The sequence below is a fragment of the Oryzias latipes genome, chromosome 9, assembly GCF_053564925.1.
Source record: "Oryzias latipes strain Hd-rR chromosome 9, Olatipes_Hd-rR_3.1".
NCBI classification, from domain to species: Eukaryota; Metazoa; Chordata; class Actinopteri; order Beloniformes; family Adrianichthyidae; genus Oryzias; species Oryzias latipes.
This window is the reverse complement of record NC_136245.1, coordinates 7619594-7632043: the sequence shown is the minus strand read 5'-3', so window position 1 is coordinate 7632043 and position 12450 is coordinate 7619594. Positions and strand designations below refer to the sequence as shown.

Genomic DNA, 12450 nt, shown 5'->3' with positions numbered 1-12450 from the left:
TTTACGACGGAGTATTAGGGCCACCAAAAAAAAATAAAAAATTAGAGCCACCAAAAAAAAAAAGTAAAATTACGAGATTTTATCTCGTAAATTTAGGAGATTAAAAACTCGTAAATTTAGGAGAAAAAATATGGAGTTAATTCAGTCTCAATAATCAGAAATGCACACAACCGGTTTTACAAATGCACACGCTCCGATTCACAAATGTCATTTTATGCAAACGTGAAAAATAAATTCGGAAATACACACCCTGTGTTTCACAAACACACAGATTGTGTTTCACAAATGCACACTAAATGTTTTACAAATGCACAATAAGTGTTTCTCACAAATGTGCACACTGTGTTTCACAAAAAACATTTTAGAAATTCACAATAAATGTATCAGAAATGCACAGTAGGTGCTTCACAAACATGATTTTTAGGTACACATGTGATGTGAACTCACAGATCATTCGAATTGCAGACTGTGCATTCAAAATCCCGTTCTCGTTTGTGAATCTCCCCGTGTGTGTGAGAGAATTTTCTACGGTGAATATTGAGACTCATCTGACGGAGCGGGTCAACTAATGTCACCATTGGCTAGTGAATCTGTCAATCAAACTCATCGTCAAAGCAGGCGGGTTCGCTTTTAACCAATCGAATGGCCCCTTACACTCCTCACTTTCAAAGTGACGAGGGAGGGAGCTGTTCAGCACAGCAGTTGGGAGGACGCGGGCGGCAAACATGGCGGAGAGGTCTTCTGAACGGGATCAGTCTCATCCCGTAAGTAATGCATTTATTTGATCATTCCCTCGTCGTACGTCCTGTAATGTTATTGAATACTAAGTTGAAGCGTTCTCCTTAGCCAAGTGACATGTGTGAATGCTGTATGAACACTGCAGCCGAGTCGTTTGCAGAGTACCCCCACCGCAAATTAGCTTAGCTTTGTTTTGCTTAGCCTGTGCAAGTCGTGTCTGCCTGTGAGTGAAGTTCAAGCCGGTGTCGGTTCAAGCTAGCGTCTATAGCCAATGATCTGTAGGTTCTTAACATGATTCATAAGGAACTAAGGGGAAAAGCATGCCGGATTTACAGCAGCAAAGAAAGTTTAATAAAAAGTATTGATTTGGAGACGGCGATTTGTTTAAACACTGATGCTATGCTATGCTAACTAGCTAGTTGTTCCGTGTGCTGCCTTTATGTAAACGCGATCCGGGTTAAAGTTAGACAGAGCATTTTCACAACCCAGACTTTAAGACGGGGTGGACTGTGCAACAAAGTTAATTCATATGACATTCATGAAAACGGCATTTTTTAAATATAACAGACGTGAATCCACTGTTGAATGAAAGAAGCCTCATTAAGTTTCTAACGTTAGAACCCGTATTGTGCTGACCAGCCCTGTGAGATTGTGTCAGAGTGACAGCCACTAAAATCCCCGTATCTTTACTTCCAATGACGTAATGACAAGAATCCCAAACATTATGTTTTTAGGCTGTTTTGTAGTCGATAAGTAGTCACAGAAAGGGTGGATGGGAGAAATCAGCTGTCAACAGTGATTAGAGTAGAAGTTACTGTAAGTATTACACACAGGCTTCCTGTGATCAGTGTCTTGTCTCTGATTTTTTTAAAGGTGTTCTTTACTACAAGCTCAAGTAATCATAGCAAGAGTGTTTTAAAAAAATTCCCCTTTCATATATTTGAAAATTATGTAATTTAAGATCAGACAGCTAAATTATCTAATCCATGTTTGTTGTGTTTTTATTTATTCTCTAGGAATTACTGAAGCGTGACAGCGTGACAATCTTTTGTTCCTCGTGCCATCAGGCAATACAACTCTCTGGCAGGGCATCTTACAAGTAATTTCTTTTAATTTTACCCACTGATTTTCCAATTATTTACCTTTTTTATCAATCTTTTTATTTTGTGATATTTCTATTTGTAATGCATGTGTGTTTATGTGTTTTTTTAAGATGGCCATTTTTAAAAAATTTCCTCAGGGATTATTAAATACCCTTCTATTCTATTTCATATTTTATCATCCTATTGTATTACTGTTTTACCTGTCAATTGGGAATTTAGCATTTTTGCCGCCGTAAACATCTGTCAGTTGAAAGTATTTGTACTTGTATTCCATGTATCCTGTACCTGAGAAGATAGCAGACAACAACTGTGCAGACACCCATTTGGCCTTCTTCAGTGACGCTGTGAACGTTTATGGCTTTCCTCTGAGGTATTCATGTTATTCATAAAGAAATATTTTATTCACATATCAGGCAGTATAAGTACTTGGTTATTTGTACAAAAATAAAATTACTTTTTTTAGACTCCTCTCCATAAACAAAGGCAACTCTAAAACTCTTTCCCCTCATGAATAACATTTTACCCCCCCTTAACAGTCTCTCTCACCTCATTTTTTCCCCAGTGATACATGTAACCCACTCCTGCAATTTATCTAACCTAGAAATTCTACTTATTGGCATCATACATAAGAACATTACATTTTAAACTGATGTGTACCGTATTGGCGATGCATTTGTATGTATGTGTTTGAGACATGATTTTCATGTTATTGTCAGGGTGAGAGGAGATCACGGAGGAGAAAATGTGGGCATAGCCGAGTTAATGCTCACAGTACGTACAACTGACACAAACGGCTTCATTGTGGGAAAAGTGTACACACAATCAACGGTGAGTTGAACCTAGTTTTAGAAGCTTTAATATATACACAGGGCTCCAGACTGCGTCCATTTGGTCGCATTTTGCGACCAAAATTTGAGAGTGTGTGACTGAATTTTACACCCAGTCGCACATGTGCTACCAGTAAATTTGCCTCCTCCACCCTCCGTATTTTTTATACATTAAACATGAAAGGAGCACGTCAATGAGAGATGAAATGAGAGATGAAATCATCAATGAGACGCGAGCGCACACGCACGCAGGCAGACACACACACTCACGCGAATACTCATGAGACTGGAGCACACGCGAGCACACACTCGCGTTTCATTGAGTGATGCCTGAGGCGGCCAATGCGTCTGAGAAGAATAGGGAAAGTCACTGCAAGTGGCTAAAATGTGTGGAGGGGCGGGGCCTAGAGATAATCGAGCGCGCGTAAACATCCGTGGGAAGGAAACGGAGACAAATATCATCACAACCTGATATGTGCGTCTGAGCTATGAGCAAGCGAACTATTGATTCGTTCTTCCGACCTGCAGCTAGTGTACCAGTGACAGAGTGTACAGCAGGGGTCTCAAACTCGCATGAAATCGAAGCTGCAGCGAGACTGAAAGAGACCAGGAATTAGGAGTTGTCCTTAACATTCAATTTCGTTTTAATATGCCTCTCCCCCTAAGTATGAGCTGTGATATTACATCTTTTATAATTATTTTAATGTTTTGTAATGGATGTAGCCTTTTTTTAATCAGTTGGTATTTTAAATTATTTTAATTGATCAGTGAACTACAAAAAACCCATCAGGACGCATGTCCCATAATGCATTGTTTTGTAGTCTGTAGTAGGGTTGGGCGATGTCCCCTAATTTGGCCGTTGACGATGTTTGCTGTCAACCATCGGGATGGACGATGACATCGTCGGGGGGGGGGGGGGGGGGTATTTTTACATTTTTCGTTCTTATATAACTGCTATTCGTTATTTTGCTTTTTTCATTTTATTTCCCAACTAATGGTTAATCCGCGATGATCCAGTATAAACTGAGGGAAGTGACTTTAACAGAAAAAGTAACAAGCAAAATAGAAAAGAAGTGGTCCGCTCCTGCACTTAACTAGTGAAGTGGACCGGCGGAGGGCGGATTTACAGCTTTATGTTTGATGGGAAGGGGGGGGGGGGTACATGAGCGGTATGTGTGGGAGATTTAAGACTGCGATCCGTCCCGCAGCTCTAGGGGTACGAGCTATAAAACTCAGAACCGGATCTAAACGTGTGTCTGAGCACAGCTCGGATCGTCAGCACACACAGCGGTTTGAGCTTCAAAGCAGAAATTTCGCTCAGTCCTTAGAAAACATTCAATCAATCACGTGGATTTGTGTTTCCAGTCGTGTCCCGACTAAATAAAGGCTGATGTTATTCACAGCATGCAGCGCCACCCAAAGCTAATGTTGTTAGCCCGTGTTAGCATACTGCTAATCCTGGCTACGTTCAGAAAAAGCACTGACCACACGGATTAAAATTCAAATGATGAGCGAACAGGTGTTTCATAATAACCGTAACATTATTAAAAGCACGTTTAGAAGATCGTCTCGTATTTTACCGAGCTGACATGTCAATGTATATAGCTGCTCGCCGCTGTTATCGTTTTGTTTTGAATTGTTACCTTCAATAAAGTTTGGAAAAAAAGCCGCTCGGCGGAAGTTGTATCCTCTTCCGGTTTTCAAACTGCGCATGTGCGAATACTGCGCGTGTGCGAATGATTTATTCCGACCGAAATTGTGACCTTAGTGAACGTTTTTTTATTCTGAAAACATTTTTCTGGGCCCATCTACACGGTTGGATTCTAATCCGACCATTGATCCCATCAAGATATTTTGTACATGTAACCGCGGCTTATGATGTCGACGCGCAACGTGGCGGGGGCGTGGCATCACGATGGTGGTCTCTCCATCGGGATGTCAGTCACCCATCACGATGGACGATGATATCTTCCATCGGCACAACCCTAGTCTGTAGGGCAGCTTTTAGTCAGTTCAATACTAAATTTCCAGCTGCGTTCGCTCTGATTGGTGTCTTGCTCTCACCCCTTTCTCGGGATATTTTTGTTTTGATTGACAGGTGATGTTGGAGCAAAAACAAAAATATACGTCACACACCAGGTGATCTGTGCAGTGTTGCGTCCATCTGGGTGATCTCAAACACGCTTATTGTGCATCTTGGCTAAACCTATTTGGTGTGACCAACATGAATTTCCATCCTCTAATATTTACATACATTTAAGTATTGTTTGAAACTGTGAAATTACGAAAGGTTACTACGGTAATCACTTGTTACTAAAAACTTTTTTTATTCTAAATGTATGGTATTTTTTTTACTATTTTTACTTAGTTGTACTGTCGTGACAGCGATGGTGATGTCAGTTTACCTTCATGTTGCATCTTCAAAAGTGCAGAATAAAATGTGACACTGAATTAGAAACAGCACATTGTAATTTCTGCATCTATTATTAAAGTATTTATTTGTAATACAGTGGAAATTAGTAGATTTGGTTAGAATGTTGATTTACGGTATGCAACCCTAAATTTTCTGGTTGTGCCCCTAAAATTTTCAGTTAGGGGCCACTATGCTCCTAGTGAAAAAAGTTAGTCTGGAGCCCTGATACATAAAAGTGAATGATGTATTAAAAATAAATCTGACAATATAATATTTCTTTTTGCTTTTTTCCAAATATAGGATTGAGCTCCTCTGGTGTGATGTCTTTGTGAGTGTTACTGGTTTATATTACAACATCCTGCACTCTCCTGAGGACCAAGACTTGCTCAATATCAGTCACATCACGTATTCTGCTGCCATTACATCTTCCTTCCACGCATTCAGGCCAGTTTGGATGTCTTTAGTGACGCGTGGGACACCCATCCAATCAGGACGGAGCAAAGCATGACACCAAATCAGCTGTGGCAGTTGGGCTTGACCCAGAACCCTGTTTCTGATCCCCGGGTAAATGCTTTATTTAATCTCACTGTACTGGACAACTGATTTGTGTGCAGTTTGACTAAAGTGGAAAGTATCAAGAAGAGTATCATGAAATCATAATGACTACAGTGGATTTCGTCGAAAATGAATGAAAAGGATTATTGTTGTGTGGTGCAAACAATTTCCCTAAATTGTTTGTTTGTAGGAAGAATAGCACATCTGCAAGTTCAAAATGCATCACAATGCATGGCCTTATGAGCCATCAGATGTACTAATGTCACTACTTTGTTAAGAGTCACTTATTTGCAAATTATAATCAGTTATGGAGATATGAGGTCTGCCTGCAAGCAACAATATAAGTTATTATTAGTCGGTCTCTGTTCCTACATAATCTAAAACACAAAAAAAACAGCACTGTTCATAAACAGTATCTTTTTTTTTTTTTTTTTTTTGTCAGGGTATGCTGGTTCCAGAGATTGAATGGGAGGAGAGTGGATCCATGACTGAACCTCATCCTGGGATCAATGTCCCGGTATTGGACAGTCCTCTTTTGGGTCCACAAATGTTGGAACTGCAAAACGACATCAATCCATTGTGGAATTCAGACCGTTTGGGAGTGGACCTACATCTTTACTGTCCAGTGTGTTTAGAACTTAATTTAGGCGACATAATTACATACAGAAGAAGAGAGACTGAGGGGAGGAAGACAGAGTTCAAATCAATACTGCTGTATTGTTCAAGGGACTTCATTGTATGTAAGGAAGTTATGAAAATTAGTACCAGTTTAAATAAAATTCAAATCAGTAGAGATCCCACATTTGCTTAAATTTTGATGTTTTAATCTGTCCATGTTTTCACTGAATTTTACTCTGCAATAAAGGGTGAATGTTTGCACTTTGTTGTTCTATGACCATCTTTTGTTGTGTAGTATTTAACCAGCTATAAAACCCAGAGAGATGAGGATCTTTTTTGCAAGGGTGACCTGGCCAAGAGGTGTATATGTATATGGTTACAATATAAAATCAATGACATTTGTGTTATTAAAAAAATAAAATTAAGGTCAAGCAAAGTGACTTCGGGCTGAGCAGGGGAGGTGTATTGGGTATCTGTGATTGACAGTGAGATGAACTTGAGGTAATGTAGACCCACTGCGTGGTACGGAGCAAAGTGATGCCAGTTTCTCCACAAAACCTGTGGAAGTTGAAGATTTTTCTCCTCCACCTTCATATGATCAAAACCGTGTCTGAGTGTTGAAATGACGCTAGCATGAAAGCTAAGAGAATAACGTACAAACAATCCCGAGTGAAACGTCCATTGTAAATCTCATGACCAGTACAGAGTTCGATGGATTCTATGTCAACTGCATTCAACCACTGTTGCCTTGCTTCCAGGTCCACTGAAAAGTTGCACAAGCCAGTAATTTTTGACAACCGAAGGCAATAAACCGACAAGGCATGCTAAGGCTAACACGCTAACGACCGACTGGTCCAGAATCAAAAAAGGGCGGGGCTTTTGCCACCTGCAGAAAGCGTAGAGAAAGTGTAAGGGGCCATTCGATTGGCTAAAAGCGAACCCGCCTGCTTTGCCGATGAGTTTGATTGACAGATTCACTAGCCAATGGTGACATTAGTTGACCTGCTCCGTCAGATGAGTCTCAATATTCACCGTAGAAAAATCTCTCACACACACGGGGAGATTCACAAACGAGAACGGGATTTTGAATGCACAGTCTGCAATTCGAATGATCTGTGAGTTCACATCACATGTGTACCTAAAAATCATGTTTGTGAAGCACCTACTGTGCATTTCTGATACATTTATTGTGAATTTCTAAAATGTTTTTTGTGAAACACAGTGTGCACATTTGTGAGAAACACTTATTGTGCATTTGTAAAACATTTAGTGTGCATTTGTGAAACACAATCTGTGTGTTTGTGAAACACAGGGTGTGTATTTCCGAATTTATTTTTCACGTTTGCATAAAATGACATTTGTGAATCGGAGCGTGTGCATTTGTAAAACCGGTTGTGTGCATTTCTGATTATTGAGACTGAATTAACTCCATAAAAAAAAGTCGTAATTTTAGGAGATTACAGTGGAAGTTAGCATGCAGAGCAGCAGGTGAACGCCGTGCAGCAGCAGAGCAGACCGACTAAACTTTGTTGAACAGGTGAGCTGAATGTTTATTGATAACGTTCCAAATGTCTGGAAGGTCATTTGTTTGATTTACGATTCATTAAAGTTTTATTTATTGATGGTTGGTTTGCAGGATCTCTGCAGCTCGATGAAGCCGTCGTCGGTGTCCCTGCAGCTGTTCGCTTGAATCCTTTCTCCACCAAAGACAAGACTCTACGTCTGTGTGACGCTTCCGTCACACAAAAGGAGGAGCACTTTTTTTGGCATTTTCAACGTTCCAAAGCTAATATAAAACACTATTTTCATTCCTCTTTATTGTTTTATGCTGAAACGGGACATTTCATCTGCAGGAGGGGGCGTTTGTAACACTGTTTACTTCCGCATTGGTGTTGGGATGACAGGTTCATGACGTAATGAGACAAATGAACTTCAGAAAATGTGAATGAAAAGGAGAATAAAGGCTGCAGCGATTGTCTACACCCAAACGTGTCTCTGAGCTCCTTATTTTACATATTAAACTCCGCTTTACTGACACTGAACCCTGGAAAGACTGCTACACGGAAAATAATCTGATTTTGAGTTGCCAAAAGGTTCAGAATCTCTTTGTTTTAAACCTATAATAATCCGGAAATGAAGCTTCACAAAAGGCTCCACATACTTCATCTTCAAGCTAGGTTCCGATAAACGGACAACTTCAGTGTTTTTTCCTTAATCTACGACTTTTTTCTCGTAAATTTATGAGATTTTAAGTCGTAGATTTATGAGATAAAAAGTCGTAAATTTACGAGTTTTTATCTCCTAAATTTACGAGATAAAATCTCGTAATTTTACTTTTTTTTTTTTTTTGGTGGCTCAAATTTTTTTTTTTGGTGGCCCTAATACTCCGTCGTAGCATTTAACTTTTAATAAAAACATTTTTATTTCTACTAAACAAATTTAACTTCTATTAAACAATTTTAATTTCTCTTAAACAAATTAAACAAGTTTTGATTTTAGGTTATCAGTCTTTTTCAACATATTCAAAAAGCATAAACAAGTTTTTTAGCTTTATATGCTGTACAATTATTAGTAAAATCAAAAGCCTGTACCATTCCAAACACTAGGTCTTCTCTTTACTTGCAAAAAACAAAATAAATGTTCCATAAGACTACATATGTGATCCTCATCCCCAATTTAATTGTATATTTAAAAACAGAAATATATTTACATCGTGACAAAATAATTATTTGCGTCTGAATGACATTTATAACAAAAAAAACTATTGCGTTTATAAAATTGGGATCATTTTGTGAAAATTGATTGGTGAGTGTGATATAAATTTCCATCAAAATTCCATGTAAAGTGATGATGAAGAGATTTGTGAAAGTAAGCACAGAAAGTAAGCACAAATGGTGGTACCTGGACATTTGTTCCTATAATGACACTTAGACGTTTGCTCCCCAAATCTCTCATCACTGGATTGGAAAATGACAGGAAGCAGATGCAGCGCCAGCCGAGCTTCCCGAATCCTGACAGCAGATGTAATTACTATGACCTTTTATCAGAAACCAGACATTGGCTGTGGTTCAAGTCTCGTGTGATTGCTGATCCTCCTTGACCACTGCTGTGTTCAGGGAGAAACGTGTTGATGTGGCTGACGGTTACCTTAGTGACAAAATACAATACATGTCCTTTTTCATCGTCTAATGAACTCCTGGCTTTTGGAAAAACAAAGAACGTTGCATTATTTTGACATATTGTTTTAACAGCATTTTTGTGTGAATTTAAAACAAATCACCTTTACTTCAGACAGAATCTAATAAAAATCTTTTGTATTTCTTAAAAAAAATTCTTAAACCACAGTAAGGTAAATTTGTTGGCATGAAATGTTTTATTTTAAAACTGAAGAGGACATTTTGCCTTTTTGTAAAAGCAAAATACATGACAATGTAAAAAGCACTTTTTTTTACTGTGGCACTTTAGAGATGTGATATTAAGTGTCTGGTGTGATCACACTCGTTGGGTAGAATGTTGCTTCGAAAACATTTTTGTCATTTTCTGTGTCATGACTAGAATACGGAACGGACCCAGGCGCTGGAACCCAGAGGCAGAGACAGGTGAGTGAAAGGTAAGAGTTTATTTTAAGTTCTTGTTGATTCCGGGCGAGGCTGTGGGTAACGTGGCTGCGGCTCTTGACTGAAGTCTCCGGTACCGTACGTGCAGAGTCCCAAGAGCTGGGAGGCCAGACAGAGTTCGTGGCGTGGCTGGAGATCCAGAGGAGCACAGAGACTGTGGCTCACAAACACAGGTGGCGTCGACGAGGAGAGTTGCGGCAGCTGCTGCTCGAGGAGGTGAGATTCAGGTGACACTCTTGGCGTGAGGTGAGAACCTGAAGCGAAGAAAACAGTCAAGGTTAACTTGGGACAAGACAAGGGGGCCAGACGTAGTGAGCTTCAGGAGACTAGGCACCATCAGGGTTAACGGACTAGCGAAGAATGATGAAGCTGGGTCTCCTTAAGTAGCAGGTGTCTGATGAGTAGAGTGGTCACAGCTGAGAGAGATAAGCAGCAGAGCTGGAGGGGGAGGAGTCTGCCAGGCCACCATGACAGTCTGCTTATGTTGTGAAATGTGAATAGAAAAAGGAGCTTCCTGTAATCTATTATTTTTTTCCTACATTTTTGAGTCACTACCCATCATTAAAAATCAGTAAGGAAGATAAATCCATCTACTGGCACAAATAAAATAACTGCACACAAATTGTTTTGTGGTTCCTCAGGCTGCAGGAAATGCAACACCTGTGAGGAAGAGCACTGCCTGGCTGATTGTTCAAATCAATTTTTAAATGCCAGATTTTAATTCTATTCATGACTGGTTAAGTAATGACAAAATATACAGTACAGACCAAAAGTTTGGACACACCTTCTCATTCAAAGAGTTTTCTTTATTTTCATGACTATGAAAATTGTAGATTAACACTGAAGACATCACAACTAGGAATTAACACATGTGGAATTATACACATAACAAAAAAGTGTGAAACAACTGAAAATATGTCGTATTGTAGGTTCTCCAAAGTAGCCGCCTTTTGCTTTGATTACTGCTTTGCACACTCTTGGCATTCTCTTGTTGAGCTTCAAGAGTGTCACCTGAAATGGTCTTCCAAAAGTCTTGACGGAGTTCCCAGAGATGCTTAGCACTTGTTGGCCCTTTTGCCTTCACTCTGCGGTCCAGCTCACCCCAAACCATCTCTCAAAATGTTATCTTGACTATTTAAGCTGCAAACATAGGAAGAGTGCAGCTAGTCAGGAATTCAGCTCCAAAACCATGGCCACACGTTAATCAAAGTTCCATTCATTCTTTCCTACAGCTATTCCTAAACTCATTTTCTATAGCTTTTGTTTATCTGTGAACATGGATGTCCACAGTTTTCTAAAATAGGCATAAAGTTTGTAAAGTTTATGTGGAATCCCAGTGCTTTTCTATCTCCTGAAACATTTGAGTGTATGCTGAGCATTGTTACATTTGTAAAAAAAAAAACAAAAAAAAACAAACATCAAAGACAAATAGCTGAACCTGTCAGAACTTTCCCCCTAATGTCAACATTAACAGATGCATCGTTTTGACGTTAGTGATTCCACATGGTAACCTAAATCTAAGTATGCCCACATTATTCTTTTTTTTCCAGAAGGATTTCAGGCTGTTAGCTCATCAGAGGCTACAAAAGCTTTTAATGAAAAATTCTGATGTGCATGAGGTATGAGCTTTGATATTTTAAATACAACCAATCTTTCATGTTGAAATCACATTTAAATGACATTTTGTGACTTGCAATTCGACCTTTTACCTGTAAAAAACCCACAGTGGGACATTCAGTAGGGGTTTGTTTGCAAAATTGTTCACATCTGTGTCGTCTATACTTAGTTCTACCAATAGTTGTTTTTTTTTGATTTTTTAAGTAAAACTGCAAAGCTGCATCAGTTTTATCTTAAACGCCAGTATAAAATGATCTCTAACCTTGTAGACATTTCAGTTTGTTTAATGTTAAATTGCCAGACAGGACACCAGTGCTGTGTGGTCTCCATAACCTAATATAAATAGTTCTGAGAGCCTGAAGTGGAAGGCCATGAAGTGTGCAATATGTGGAAAAGTAAAGTACCTCTTACATTTTTTTTTTTTTAGAAAAATGAATCATTTTTCAACTAACATTGCCTAAATTCTTTTAACCAAAAACAGGAATTAAACGTCAAAGCCAATGTGTTTTGACAGTGTTACGGCTGTGGCCGTATTAGGTTTTATTTGGTTCTGTTTGCTCTGTGTTTTGTGTTATTTTTGTATCAGAGTGGGACTTCTGTGTTTTTTGTGGATCTTTGTTTGTATGTCTGTGATTATTTTCAGGTGTGCTGGCAAGGGTGTGGCCTCCATTTGGACAAGCTGGTGGAGGCAGCCTTTAAAGCCACCACTTGGACCTCCAGCTGGTGAGAAGGGTGCCTTGCAGCAAAAGCCTCCAATGCTGCTTGGCCCTCTTCTCCATTTTGTTTTTGTCTTCTCCACTTGTTTTAGTTTGTGTTGCACTTCGTAGTTCGTTGTAGTTTTGTCTGTGCCCACTCTGTTTAGTCCTTTGATTTATGATTTTGTTTAAGTGAAGCTGTAGGGGTGAACCACCATTTTGTTTAGTACATGTTTTCTCCTGGTTTTGTTAGGTTAGGGAGGTTAG

The 12450-nt window shown here is 39.3% G+C and overlaps 1 long non-coding RNA gene across 2 annotated transcripts; it reads left to right on the top strand.

Moving 5' to 3' along the window:
- Window positions 1–627: 627 nt before the first annotated feature.
- On the top strand, window positions 628–6217 carry LOC144994401 (uncharacterized). 2 transcript variants are annotated; one of them, XR_013657935.1, is made up of 7 exons: window positions 628–764; window positions 1755–1837; window positions 2135–2211; window positions 2558–2669; window positions 5382–5409; window positions 5526–5645; window positions 6079–6217. It is a non-coding gene; the product is annotated as an uncharacterized LOC144994401 (long non-coding RNA). The 2 variants fall into 2 exon arrangements; XR_013657936.1 differs by lacking the exon at window positions 628–764 and adding an exon at window positions 1446–1554.
- Window positions 6218–12450: the final 6233 nt, after the last annotated feature.